A 14,547-nucleotide genomic window follows, 5' to 3' on the forward strand; every position below is an offset into this window, starting at 1 on the left:
GCAGGGTCTGCTCCAGATCCTCCGTCTCCCTCTCTCTTGCTGCCCCTCCCCTACTTGCTCTCTCTCTCTCTCTCTCTCTCTCTCAAAAATAAACATTAGGGGCGACTGGGCGGCTCAGTCACTTGAGCATCCGACTTCGGCTCAGGTCACGATCTCGTGGTTCGTGGGTTCAAGCCCCACATTGGGCTCTGTGCTGACAGCTCAGAGCCTGGAGTTGCTTCAGATTCTCTCTGTCCCTCTGTCTCTCTGTCTCTCTCTCTCTCACCCTCCCCTGCTTGTGCCCTGTCTCTCTCTGTCTCCAAAACAAATAATAAACATCAAAAAATATTTTTTTTAATAAAAAAATAAACATAAAAAAAAAGTAGAGGTATTTGAAAGACTAGGGAACCAGGTACATCCTGGATGGGTGCTTGTTCGGATGCAGAAGACTATAGACCCATCTGATACTTTTCCAGGAAATTCTTGGGAAAAGATGTCTCTCTAACCAGCGCCGCCAGATGCCGAAGAGGCAGGGGAAGCCGAGGGAAATAGCAGAGCCCCTCTCACTGAAGGAGAGGCAAACCACACAGGCGGGAAGGGTAGGAGACAGCAAAATTACAATAGACAGGATGAGATTTCACGCACGGGGATGGCACCATATTGATTGCTGGAGGTGAATGGAAGTTCCGTGATCTGACCCGTATGGCAACGCAGCTTGACAAAGAGATACCGAAGAGCAAGGTTGAAGGCAATCGCTGGAAAAAAAAAAAACAACCAATGACTGTTTGAGATGCTGCTTGGAAAATACATACGCATCACGGATGCTTAATAAGCAGCTGCCACTTACTGAGTGCCTGGATGAGCCAGACTCTTAGTGAAGCAACTAAAAAAAAAAAAAAAAAAAATGATGTCGTTGATTTTTATGATAACCTTGTGAGGAGGTTATTATAATTCCTCTGGTACAGAGAAGGAAACTGAGGCTCAGAGGAGGTTAGTTAAGTGGCCAGAAGCCAGAGAGCAAGTCAGCAGAGCCAGGCCGAGCCGGGGCGGGGGGCGGGGTGGGGGGGTCCCATCCACTTCTTTGTGACCCCAGAGCCACGTTGTAACTGAGGCTTCTTCATGGTAGCTATTTTAATAATACGCTAATCCCTGAATCGGGGGTATGACTCATTTCCTTCCGGGATGGAATCCCTGAGCGTTCCAGACTGCGGATCTGGAATAGAGAGATTACCTCTCGGCACTTTATTTGTCCACGTGGCTCCCCACGCGGGGGTCCTGCTCAGCAGAGTCACAGACCTGCTGTTTCAGAACCAGGAGGCCGCTTTGCTCAGCTGGCATTTACGTGACCCCCCCCCCCCCCCTTAAAAATTCAAAGGCAAAGTCCAAGCGTCATTGGTAACTTTTGCTCCTCCGGGCGAAACTCCAAGGGAAGCCTAGGAGAGACCTTTGTAAATTGCAAAAGGCCAGGCGTCACTGGGCTCCACTCGCAATGGCTGTGACAGTGGATCCCTGCGGGTGGGGAGCTGTGTGCTTACCGCGTCCCGCCTCCTCCCTTCAGGTAAAATCGGAGCCATTTATTGCCCCTGTCACTCCCTCGCACACACACCTGTTTATGAGCATGATTCACAGATTTCCAAATAACAAGGAGGACTGTTTTTTTTTAACACCCACCCCACGGCCCAGCGCCTTCCAGCCTCCCTTCCAGCTGCCCGTCAGGCGGATTCTGACCAGCCCAGCGGAGGTGCAGGGGTGGTGAAGCCATCAAGTCAGCCCCCAGGAGCTTCAACACTCACAGCAATTTGTAGTGCAATTACCAGCTGAACTTGGTCTAGGTCCCGGCCGGAGCCCTCGCTGAAGGGTGTGGTGTGAGAGCCCAGCAATTGGCCGTGGGTGAGAGCCTTGCAGGGGATTACTGGGCTGAGGCTCAGGTCCAGGAAAACTGAAGGGGCTGGAGAATGTACCAGAAAGGCTTACAGCCGCAAGACTGTGCTCGGGGTCAGTCCTTCTCCTTTTCCCGCCTCTAGAAATGCGTCGCTATTAATTCCATTAAAACTAGGCGATGTGCAGGCTGACTGCCTTACAGAATAACCCTGAGAGCTTCTTGTTTGGGGGAGAGGCAAACATGTCAAATCGACAGAGGGACTTAGCCCTTGAGGAGTCAGATGGCCCTTGTACGCCCCTGCTCCCCCTGTTCAGAAAGCTATGTCACCTCCTGGGACTGTGCCCTGATAAGAGAGGTATGCTACCCTACCCGGAGGAGGAAGGGCCAAAGTCTGTTGGCTCAGTAGAATTCTGAGTCCTCCCCCAACTTTAAGTCGCTAATAAAAGATGAAGGAATGTTCATACTTCATCCTTGTCGTTGTGTATTTACTATAGATAAAGTGCTCTCTTAGGTACATTTCCTTTAATATTTATAGCTAACCTGGGTGTGGGCTTGGAAGCATCATTTGACAAAAGAACAATGGAAAACATCCAAGCATCTGGACCAGCGCAGTTATGGATGACACTGTCCAGGGCTTTATCCAATATGTTTATCAATAGAAAATGTTTTAGGTCAGATCTTTTTTTATTAAGTTTTTTTTTAATTTTAAATCCAGTGTAGTTAACATACAGTGTTCTATTAGTTTCGAGTGAATAATATAGTGATTCAGCAGTCCTGTGCATTACTCAGTGCTCATCGTAAGTGGACTCTTAATCCCTTTCACCTAATTCCCCTACCCGCCCCCCCCACCAACCTCCCCTCTGGTGACCATCAGTTTGTTCTCTGTGGTTAAGAGTCTGTTTGGGGCGCCTGGGACTGGGTGGCTCAGTCAGTGGACCATCCAACTTTGGCTTGAGTCATGGTATCACGGTTTGTGAGTTCGGGCCCCGCATCGGGGACATCGTGGTCATCGTGGAGCCTATTTTGGATCGCTCTTTCTCTGTCCTTCCTCTACTCGTGCTCTCTCTCTCTCTCTCAAAAATAAACATTAAAAAAGAGTCTGTTTTTTAGTTTGTCTCTTTTTCCTTTGTTCATTTGTTTTGTTTCTTAAATCCCATGTGTGAGTGAAATCGTGTGGCTGAATTTTCATGGCTGAATAATAATCCATTGTGTATGAATATCCTTTATCCATTCATCAGTCGATGGACACTTGGGCTCCTTCCCTATCTTGGCTATTGTAAGTGATGTTGCAATAAACATAGGGGTGCATGTATCCCTTTGAATTAATGTTTTTGTAATTTTGGGGTACTCAGTAGTGTGATTATTGAATGGCAGGGTAGTTGTATTTTTACCTTTTTTAAAGCTTCTTTATTTATTCTGAGAGAGAGAGAGAGAGAGAGAGAGCCAGGACGGGCAGAGAGAGAGGGAGAGATAATCCCAAGCAGGCTTTGCACCATTAGCACAGAGCCTGACTCGGGGCTCGATCTCAAAAACCCTGAGGTCATGACCTGAGCCGAAATAAGAGTCAGACGCTTAACTGACTAAGCTCCCGAGAAGCCCCTGTATTTTTAACTTTTTGAGGAACCTCCATACTGCTTTCCTCAGTAGCTGCACCAGTTTGCATTCCCATCAACAGAGCACGAGGGTTCCTTTTCCTCCACATCCTCGCCAACACCTGCCGTTTCCCGTGGTTTTGATTTTAGCCATTCTGACAGGTGTGAGATGACCTCTTATTATAGTTCTGATTTGCACTTCCGGGATGATGAGTGATGTTGAGCATCTTTTCATGTGCTTGTTGGCCATCTATAGTTCTTCTCAGGTCATATCTCTTAATAATTTATGCTCAGAAAAAAAAAAACACTACAAAAAGCATTTTTCCTTGGAGGCCAGAGTCTCTCCGTGGTTGCGTAGCTCATCAGGTGTCCCTTTTCCATTAGGCTGTTGGGAAGCCCAGAAAAATAATCAGTGAGCAGTTATTGCAACTTTATTGGCACTGTGCCTAACATATTTGCTTTCTCCTTTCCTGCAGTTGCCTTCTCCCCTTCTACCTCTCCTCTTCACTTACAAAGGTCACAGATTCTTTGGGAAACAGAGGCCAGCATGAATAATCAAGGAATATAATGAATAAAATAAGGAGCAAACAAACAAAAATGTAAGTGGCAGAGACTGGCCTCAAAGGCGGATCTCCTAATGCTAAAAGCTGCAATTTTCCACGTCATCACACCGCCCTTTCTGGTAGTTCTGGTGTGTTTTTGCCAGAGGATCCCCCACGAATAGATGTGTTCTGGTTCCTGGGGTGCGGAGGGGTGCACAGTGGTGTCACCTGGATGGGGAGAACGGGTGCTGAGGACAGAGATCTGACCCCACAAGGGCTAAGCCCCTGCGTAAATGTGACTCGTGTGTTTCTCCCCCAAACAAGCAGCTTTTGGGTTATTTTGCAAGCCAGTCACCCTGTGCATCTCCTAGTTTTAGGAATTAACAGCAACATGGAGCCCCTGGGTGGCTGGGTGAGTTAAGCATCTGACTTTGGCTCAGGTCAGGATCTCAGGGCTTGCAAGTTCGAGCCCTGCATTGGGCTCTGCTTTAACAGTGCAGAACCTGATTGGGATCCTCTCTCTCTCCCTCTTTCTCTACCCCTCTCCCACTTACGTTCTCTCCATCTTTCTTTTTTTTTATTTTTTTTAATGTTTATTTATTTTTGAGACAGAGAGAGACAGAGCATGAACAGGGGAGGGTCAGAGAGAGAGGGAGACACAGAATCTGAAACAGGTTGCAGGCTCTGAGCGGTCAGCACAGAGCCCGACGTGGGGCTCGAACTCACGGACCATGAGATCATGACCTGAGCTGAAGTTGGATGCTTAATCGACCAAGCCACCCAGGCGCCCCACTCTCCATCTTTCAAAATAAGTAAATAAACTTAAAAAGGAGGAATTAGCAGCAATATGTTTTTAAAGGCTGAAACAGGAGTGAGAGTGACCTCGAGCCCTTGGGCCACCGTGGCCCCACCCCTGTGCCCTCACCCACCCGGACAGCAGGGAGTCCGTCCTTATCAGAGCAGAATGGTCTGGAAGTTGCTGGCCACCTGCCACTGACTGTATTTTCCTCAGGAGCAACCCAGCAGTCTTTCCTTGAGGGGGGAAATCTAATTACAAGGAATTTACAAACATATTTGGAAAGAAAGGTCAGGCAGTCCTTTCTCAATTAGATAGAAGTTGGCTTTAATGACCTCCTTGGCAACATGTCCCCTCGGGAGGCAGGCGCTGGTGCAAATGAAGACTGGAGCAGAGAATTAGAGCGTGTGTGTATGAGCGTGTGCGCGTCTGTGTCTGTGTGCGTTAAGTGTGTGTGTGTGTGTGTGTGCGCGCGTGTGAATTGAATGAGTGAGCATGCGAGTGTGCGTGAGCTTGTATACGTGAGTGCGTGTTGGAGGGAGTTTTTTGAGTGAGTGTGTAGGTGAGTGTGTGTGCACGTGTAAGTGTGTGCATTCTGCACGGGGGTTTGCTGGAGTCTTTTTTTTTTTTTTTTACATTTTTATTTATTTTTGGGACACAGAGAGACAAAGCATGAACGGGGGAGGGGCAGAGAGAGAGGGAGACACAGAATTGGAAACAGGCTCCAGGCTCTGAGCCATCAGCCCAGAGCCCGACGCGGGGCTCGAACTCACGGACCGCGAGATCGCGACCTGGCTGAAGTCGGACGCTTAACCGACTGCGCCACCCAGGCGCCCCTGGAGTCTTTTTTTTTAATGTTAATTTATTTATTTATTTTTGAGAGTGACAGAGCAAGCAGGAGAGGGACAGCGAGAGAGGGGGACAAAGGATCTGAAGTGGGTTCTGTGCTGACAGCAGAGAGCTGGATGGGGGGCTCCAAGTCCCAAACTGTGAGATCACGACCTGAGCTGAAGTGAGACACTTAACCGACTGAGCCACCCAGGCGCCCCACTGGAGTCTCTCTCCTTGCGTGACAGGGAGTCACGGGGGAAGGAGAATGACACCGGAATGGTAGCTTGCCTGACCTTTCCCTGAACTGACAGAAAGGGTGGACTAAAGCGATTGGCCTCAGTGATGATGCCTCCCCGTCTCCCCCACACACCTAACAGTCCTTGAATAAATAAGGAAAGGCAGACAGGCACAATTCCCTAGAAAATAAGCTAATCACATAATCTTCCCATTAGCTTCCCACACGGGCTCCACAGCTCGACTGGCGTGTGAAATGGCCCACACGAGGTTCGCGGTGAGTCCCGGACCGCCCCAGCCTCTGTCAATTTCACAGGTGGGTTCTGGGGCCCAAGGAACCTTGGGAGCAGCAAGCCTGATGATGTCATCATAGCCATTACAGTGCAGAGAGGGGTGCTGGTTCCCCCATGTTCTGAGGGCACAGAAGAATCAAGGGCAGAGCTGGGGCCAGAGTTCCCGATGCACACTAGAACGTGATTTAGCCTGGTTTCCTCAGAGACGCCCGCCTGTCTTGTCCTTTCTTCATGTCCATCTCTTCGTTGCCATCCCTTCCCTGCTGTCTAGCTTGTGGCTGGATTATTTATGGGTCAGTGTGAGTGGTCTCCTTTTTCCCCTTCTTCCCTAAATCACTGCCCCCCTTAATCAACCTTACAATTGCCCTGAGTATATTACTCTGCTGTTCAGGGATATTCAGGGTCTCCCCACTACCTACAAAATAAAATCCAAGATATGTAATTGGCATCCAAGATCCATTCCAGTCTAATACTATCTTTCTTATTTCCTATGCACTTGGATCAAAACTGGCTTACTAATCGCATTAAGAATATACTTTATTCAGTCTTTCATTCAACAAATACATATAGACTACTTTCCACGTCCCAGTGTGCCAGCCCCCTAATAACATAAGAAGTTCTTATAACATAATGACATAGACGCCATAAGAACCTACCGTGTGCCAGGTACACTTCTAAATTCCCTACGAAATAGTCGCTCTACAGGGCTTCTGCATGTACAACTTCAGGGGGCGCCACATGCACGGTGGATGCAAGTATGATGATGCCTTTTGGATTTTGCAACCCATCCACTCGGCACGTACTTTCCACCACAACCTTGAAAGGGATGTGATTCTATTTAACCCATTTTATTCCCAAAGGAACGTTAACGGTCGCATTAACAGGTAGGTCCATTACAGGGTAAGTTTCAGTGTGGGCACTGAAACCTGTTTGATGGCTTGGAATCAGAACCCACATGCCTGACCTTTATACTACACCACCCTTCCAAATGCGCATTGTCTCATGAAACACTCACCACCATGCAATGAGGCTGTCGCCAGCATCACCAATTTATGGGTGCAAAGAATACGGGCTTCAGAAGAGTTAAACGATTTGTCAGGTGGTTAGTAAATTTCCCATCAAGATTTGAAGCCAGGTTACATCAGGTGCTCTAAAGCCAAGTGACAATGTTTCTAATTCCAGTTACTGTTCCTTCTGGCAAGAACCCTAAGTTTGCATCGCGGAGGACAGGGAATATGACTTTGCCACTGTCCAGCACTGGTGTCCCTTCTCTCTGGAACTCTGTTTCCTCAGTGGCAATATAAAGGGATTCGACCATATCAGTCGTTCTCAGTCTAGGGCACACATGAGGAGAAACTGAAGAGTTTTAAAAAAATACACCCATCTGTGATTTTTTCCTAGATGTTGATTTAGTTGATGTGTGAATGGGCTCAGGCAGCAATGTTTTTCTACAGGGCCAAGGTTGAGACTACCAGATGCTCCACAATCACCACCTTGGGAGATTGGCTTCTGTTGCTTCTCTCATTTCAATGTCTTTCTTTTCTGTTCAAGTCAACGTGTGGCCGTCCACTTGAAAGGTGTCGTTTTGGGGAGCTAAGTTAGGCAAGCTAGGCTAGGTTGTGCGTCAATGCCAGATGACCCTGAAATCTATCCTAGGTTGTTTTTCTCACTCTTCATAGCTCAGCCAACACTCTAGGTCCATATTTCCTCGGCTCCTAGGCTCAGGCCAACACAACAGCATCTGTCCAGAAGGACGCCAACAGGTGGAAAGAAAAGACGACACACCGTACTTCTCCTTCAAAGGGACACGCATTGCTTCTACTTATAGCTCATTGCCTAAATAAGTCACAGGGCCGAGCCCAAGGTCAATGGCGTCTGGAAGCATAACCTACCCTCAGAGAGGGCAAATGATATTTTTGTGCAATAATGCAGCTACTATAGGTAGTTTCTTTTCCAGCCCCGCCCACGACCCTCATGAGGACCTTCCTGACCCTTCACGGGCTTTGCTCGCTCCCTACTTTGAATCTCTACAGCACTTGGCGAACCTCTTTTTTCATCACATAGTAATCTGTGTGCTAGTTTTATGCCCTACACAATGTAATAATTTTTTTTTTAATTTTTTTTTCAACGTTTATTTATTTTTGGGACAGAGAGAGACAGAGCATGAACGGGGGAGGGGCAGAGAGAGAGGGAGACACAGAATCGGAAACAGGCTCCAGGCTCTGAGCCATCAGCCCAGAGCCTGACGCGGGGCTCGAACTCACGGACCGCGAGATCGTGACCTGGCTGAAGTCGGACGCTTAACCTACTGCGCCACCCAGGCGCCCCAATAATTTTTTTTTTTTTAATGAAGGAGCTATATTTAGTCATCTTTAAGATCTTTATGCACTGGAAGTATTCATGGGGGCATCAGTAAGTCTAAAGAAGCACTTTGAAAATTAATGTGGCCATTTATTTGCCCGGTTGGAAATCTTATTGATAAATCTGCATTGCTGAATTTATTTCTTTTCAATGAATATTTATTGGATACTTACAACGGCAAAGTAGGAGTCTGGTGTAATCGATAGGAGAATCTTTGGATTTGGAAGCAGCAGATTTAGGATTAAATCCGGACTCAGTCGGGGCGCCTGGGTGGCTCAGTCGGTTAAGTGTCCGACTGTCGATTTTGGCTCAAGCCACGATCTCAGGGTTTGTGAGTTCGAGCCCCATGTTGCGCTCTGTGCGGGACTCTGTGCTGAAAGTATGGAGCCTGCTTGGGATATTTTCTCACCTTCTCTCTCTGCCCCTCCCCCAGTCTTGCTGTGTCTGGCTTTCTCAAAATAAATGAAACTTACAAAAAAGAAAAAAAAAAAAACACCTAAATCCTGGGGCACGTGGGTGGCTCAGTCAGTTAAGCGTCTGACTTCGGCTTAGGTCAGGATCTCCCAGTCTGTGAGTTCAAGCCCCATATGGGGCTCTGTGCTCACGGCTCAGAGCCTGGAGCCTACTTCAGATTCTGGGTCTCCCTCTTGCTCTGCCCTTTCTTTGCTTGCTCTCTTCTCTCTCTCAAAACAAACAAACAAACAAACAAACAAACATTAAAAAAAAAAAAAACCCTAAATCCTGACTCAGTCACTTACAAGCTTTGCTCTGGAACAAGTTACTTCACCCCTCTGAGCCACATTTTCCTACGTATAAAGTAGATTTTCACAATTTCATAAGGTTTTTGTAATGGTCAAAGGAGGTAATGTATATACCTATAGTATTACGGGTACTCAAAGTGATCAGCTATTTTTTTCAAAGTAACAAGTTATTATTCTCATAGTCAAATTTTTCTATACAAATGCTAATTTTTTTTTTCTGTTTTAACTCAAACAACATTTCCTTCTCCTTCGCCTTCTCTCACAGACACGGGAAGGGGAAAGCTACGTTTAATTTTAATCTCCTGAGTCTCGGCGTGGCCTAGCATTACCCTTTTCTGTAGGATCTCCAGGAAGACGCAATGACCATGTGCTTTTCTGCTTTTGAGTTTTTCTTCACATGCGCCAGCCAGAGACACTGCAGAGAAGTAGCCACTCCACTCTCATCGAGGCCGGCCCTGCCTCTTCCGTTCCTTCTGTAGCTCCGTTAGCCCATCTAAATTCTAGATGGCACCGACGTGTTGACACTGAATGAGTGTGTGTTTGGAGTCTAATTCTCCCTGCTTCTGTCTTGGTAACTTCCCACATCCTGCCAATGGCAGAGGACTTAAGAGTGCCATCGGCCTCTAGTATAGTATAAAATGAAGATCAATCCGGAGCACAAAGTTGCCAGTGTGTGACTGAAGTTACCTCACACGTGGTAAGTGCTGAAAAATCCCTTTGCTGTTGTTCTAAGTAGCAAGTTCACGGAGCGCCTGGGTGGCTCAGTTGGTTGAGCGACTGACTTCGGCTCCAGTCATGATCTCGCGGTCTGTGAGTCCGAGCCCCGAGTCGGGCTCTGTGCTGACAGCTCAGAGCCTGGAGCCTGTTTCGGATGCTGCGTCTCCCGCTCGCTCTCTGCCCCTCCCCCACTCGTGCTCTGTCTATCAAAACTAATTGGATGTAAAAAAAAAAATTTTAAATTGTTCTCATTGGAGGTTCTTGATTGTCTAGAAGCCTCCTGACTCTGCTTACAAGACATGGTCAAAGAACAGTGGCAATGGAATATAAGATAGCAGAATTAGTTTAAATACTTGAGCATCAGGGTCATTGTTTTGCATCTGTTACACCTTGTTGCTGCTAATGATCGTCAACCCGGTCCACAAACCAGAGGCATTGAAGGAGCTTTTTTTATATCCAGATTCCCAGGCCACAGGCTCTATCTCCGAACCAGATAGAAATCCAGGTATCATTATTAAAACAAAACAAAACAAAAACATTCCATTGTTTGATTTTAATCAAAAGCATAGCAAACATTGAGAAACCCAGACGGTGATAACTACCAGTGATGATTAGTAAACATCAGTTTCCAAGGTCACTTAGTAAAACCACAGACTGGAGTTCAATCCATCCCGATCTCACAGCGTGAAGATGTAACCTCTACATCTGACAAAAGCAGGTGCAAGAGTGCAGAGGAATCCTATGGGACGTGGAGGGGCCCCGTGTGTGTTGTTTCAATTTGGTGGGATAAAGAAACGGGCCAGAAATCAACATTTAAAATTTTTTCATGTTTTACTCTTTTTTGAGAGAGAGAGAGAGGGAACAGGGGTGGGGCAGAGACAGACAGGGAGAGAGAATCCTAAGTAGGCTCTGGGCACCAGTGCAGAGCCTGATGCAGGGCTTGAACTCACAAACCATGAGATCATGACCTGAGCTGAAATCAAGAGTCTGTGGCTTAACTACTTAACTGAATGAGCCATCCAGATGCCCCTCAGAAATCAACATTTGAAAGAGCCCTCCCTCCAACCAGGCGATTCTGACACAAGCGATCTGAGGACTGTGTTGAGACAACTGGTCTACCTCCCCTAATTGAAAGAAAGCAAGCAATGCCCTTTCTCCTAAGCACTTGGCCTATTTGTCAGCTAATCTAGCCAATTAGACCATTTCCTTGGATACATCATAGATCCCATTTTTTTCTTTCTCTTTGCTGATGGTTTTTCTTTTCCTTTCTTTTCTTTTCTTTTGAAGGCAGGAAACCAAATTATAGATCTGTTCAGTCGAGTCTAGACTTCTAGAGTCAAACCTTTTCTCATGAACTTCTGAGCTCTGGACTAGGTCCACTCACCTTGCTTCTCCTTCCTCCATCTTCAGTCTGATCTGCATCATCTGGCCCATCGCACTGGTTCTAGCCAAGAAGACAGGAACAGCCACAGGACATGGTGAGCACACAAAGGAAATCTCCACTTCTGCTTGTCTTTGGGTAAGTGGAATTCTCTCCCAGCCAGTTCAGACTCTCAAGTCTGTTTCCCGGGAGAGAGGGTTTCTGTTCACAATTGTCCTTCCCAGATCTGCTTCCTGTCACCTGCCCAATGTCATTTTCTAGCACATTGCTCCCGTTTGCTACGATGTCTGCCCTGGCTTCCTTTCTGTACATATTACACGACATCTAAAGAGTGAAGACCTTCCCATGTGCCAAGTGATCATTGTCCCTTAAGTGAGAAATGGTATTGGGTAGTTGAAGGTCTTGGGTTTCAAGCATACAATGGCTGTCCCTGACCATGGTGTGTCTGCCCAGGAGGGAATCCAAGCTTTGCCATGCAGTCCCCATGACAAGTTAGATAAGCTACCTAGACTTTTCGGGTCTCAATTTTTTTACACACAAAGTGGCGATAAAGGTAGGGCAGTTACAAACATCAAATGATGTTTATATATCGGGGCACCTGGGTGGCTCAGTTGGTTAAACGTCCAACTTTGGCTCAGATCATGATCTCATGGCTCATAAGTTTGGGCCCCGCGTCGGGCTCTGTGCTGACAGCTCAGAGCTTGGAGCCTGCTTCAGATTCTGTCTCCTGTCTCTCCCCTGTTCACGTACTATCTCTCTCTCTCTCTCTCTCTCTCTCTTTCACATACAAATAAAAACGCTAAAAATAAGTAATAAAATAAATGATAACATAGGTAAGCGTTAGCTGTTATAACTATATTTGAAGCCAGGGAGACTTGGATTGAAATTCTGCCATGTGCTTGAAGTTAACCTCAAGAAGTCTCTGATTCCTGGTCTATAAAGTAAATGTAACCTCGTTTACCTCCTGGGGTATGATGCAGAGAAAGCACATGGGCTGATGTTTCGAAAACTCCCAGAATGTTGCCGGCACATAGGAAATGCTCCACAAAAGTTAGTCATTGTCCTGAGCTGTGCTTCCAAATGCCTGTCCAAGAAGCCTGTGTTGCTGACCAATCCAGGGCGCATCGCCTCCTAGAACCCTGGTCGCCGGACCTGCCCAGAGGGGCCAGTGCAGAGAAGGTGACTCAGCAGAAGGAGGTCCTGCAGCATCTTGGTCCCAGAAAAACTCGCATATGCCAGAGTCACATTATAGGCAGGCTTTTCTTGTCTTTAAAAAAAAAATTTTTAAGTTTAGTTTTAGTTATTTTGAGAGAGAGAGAGAGAGAGAGAGCCAGGGGGGAAGGGGTAGAGAGAGAGGGAGGGAGAGAATCCCAAGCAGGCTCCTGATATGGGGCTCGAACCCATGAACCATGAGAGCCAAAATCAAGAGTCGGATGGTTAACTGATTGAGCCACCCAGGTGCCCCAATGCAGGTTTTCCTTTTAAAATCAGAAAACTAGGGGCGCCTGGGTGGCGCAGTCGGTTAAGCGTCCGACTTCAGCCAGGTCACGATCTCGCGGTCCGTGAGTTCGAGCCCCGCGTCAGGCTCTGGGCTGATGGCTCAGAGCCTGGAGCCTGTTTCCGATTCTGTGTCTCCCTCTCTCTCTGCCCCTCCCCAATTCATGCTCTGTCTCTCTCTGTCCCAAAAATAAATAAAAACGTTGAAAAAAAATTAAAAAAAATAAAATAAAATAAAATCAGAAAACTACACACAACATCTTTCAGGAAAACGACCTCTGTGTCTGTCTTTCTCCTATCAATATTCCCTCCAAGGTTGCAAATGCATGACGTCTGTGTCATTGTCACCTCCGATCGTTCTTTCTGGCTGAGTCTCTTGACTGTGGCCTCAGGATCCTTCTTAACATGGCACTCCATGACACATTAGTGGTTAATCGTGTTTGCATGCACACGGGGCGACCCAGTTCCTCTCTCTGCCAGAAGAGATCCCTGAACTGAGCTCGGACTTCGATCGATTGCATATCTTGCCCTGAACCTCCTGTCTCAGAGCCATGACAGTTGGCCTATTGTTGGAGTCACCCACTTGTCACATCTGTGGTAATTTGATCACAGTGCCTATTAACTTCAAATCGGCAAAATGGCTCAGTCGGCCCAAGTGAACCAGAGGTATATATTCCCCCCTTTATTTTCTTCAAAACTTCTAAGAACAGCAACACACACACACACACACACACACAATTTTTTTAAATTAAAAGAGAAGGAATCCCTGGGGCCTTTCATCCCCATTTACTTCACTGTTGGGGTGTAATCTGAGGAGACGCACTAAAAATGTCAGAAGTGAACAGCTTGGGAGGAGTGTTTCAATCCCCCAGGCATGAGACCAACTCTCCAGGAAAGTCATCTCGCAAATATTTGGACTTGACCGCATTGCTTTAACCCCTCAAGTGAGCAGCGGGGGCTCGTAACCTTGCCTGCTGGATGCAAAACGGCCCACCGAGGTGCAGTGGGAAGAAAGTCCCCTTTTCCGGTTCCACGGCCCGGGGCCGGGGGCCCTCCTGGCGGACACACCTCTACTTCCTGTTTGAGCCATTTCCGGGCGCGGGACGCGCAGGTCTTCAAACCGTTCCTCGGACTGGGCAGGGCTGATTCAGGGGACCCAGTTCCTGCTGACCGAGGATCTCCTGTGCCATGCCAGAAAATGTGTCCCCTTACCTTTGACAGGGGAGGCTGAGTGCTCTGTAAGACTGATGCCCCGGGGGAGCAACGTGTCATCTTTTGTTGCCGCCCCCTGCTGTCCCTGTCGTTTCAACCCGACTGAGAATTCCTTGTCACGTCCTGTTCTGGGCCGTTGTCCGGTGCTCCTTACCCGCCAGCTGTGGCCCAGCTGCTACGTTCCCCATGGGGGGGGACGTCACGCACCTGGTGTGTGAGCTGATCTCCCCCTTACCCCTGGCGCTAGAAATGTAAGCAAATGTGGCTATTATCCCTAGAAAGCTTTCAGACTAATATAATTCAAAACAACACCCACCATATGCGTGGTGTCAGTGTCACCAAGAAGAGTTAGTTCAGTCTTCTCTGCGGGGGCAAATGAGGGCCCATCTTCGTGGATGCCGGAGCTTGTTTGTACGGGAACTGTATGATGACTGTTGCCCTTTTCTTGTTTCATTCATTCACAGCCAGC

The sequence above is a fragment of the Lynx rufus genome, unplaced genomic scaffold, assembly GCF_022079265.1.
Source record: "Lynx rufus isolate CCGP_SWC_20201006 ecotype Redwood Valley unplaced genomic scaffold, mLynRuf1.p SCAF_21, whole genome shotgun sequence".
Taxonomy (NCBI): Eukaryota; Metazoa; Chordata; class Mammalia; order Carnivora; family Felidae; genus Lynx; species Lynx rufus.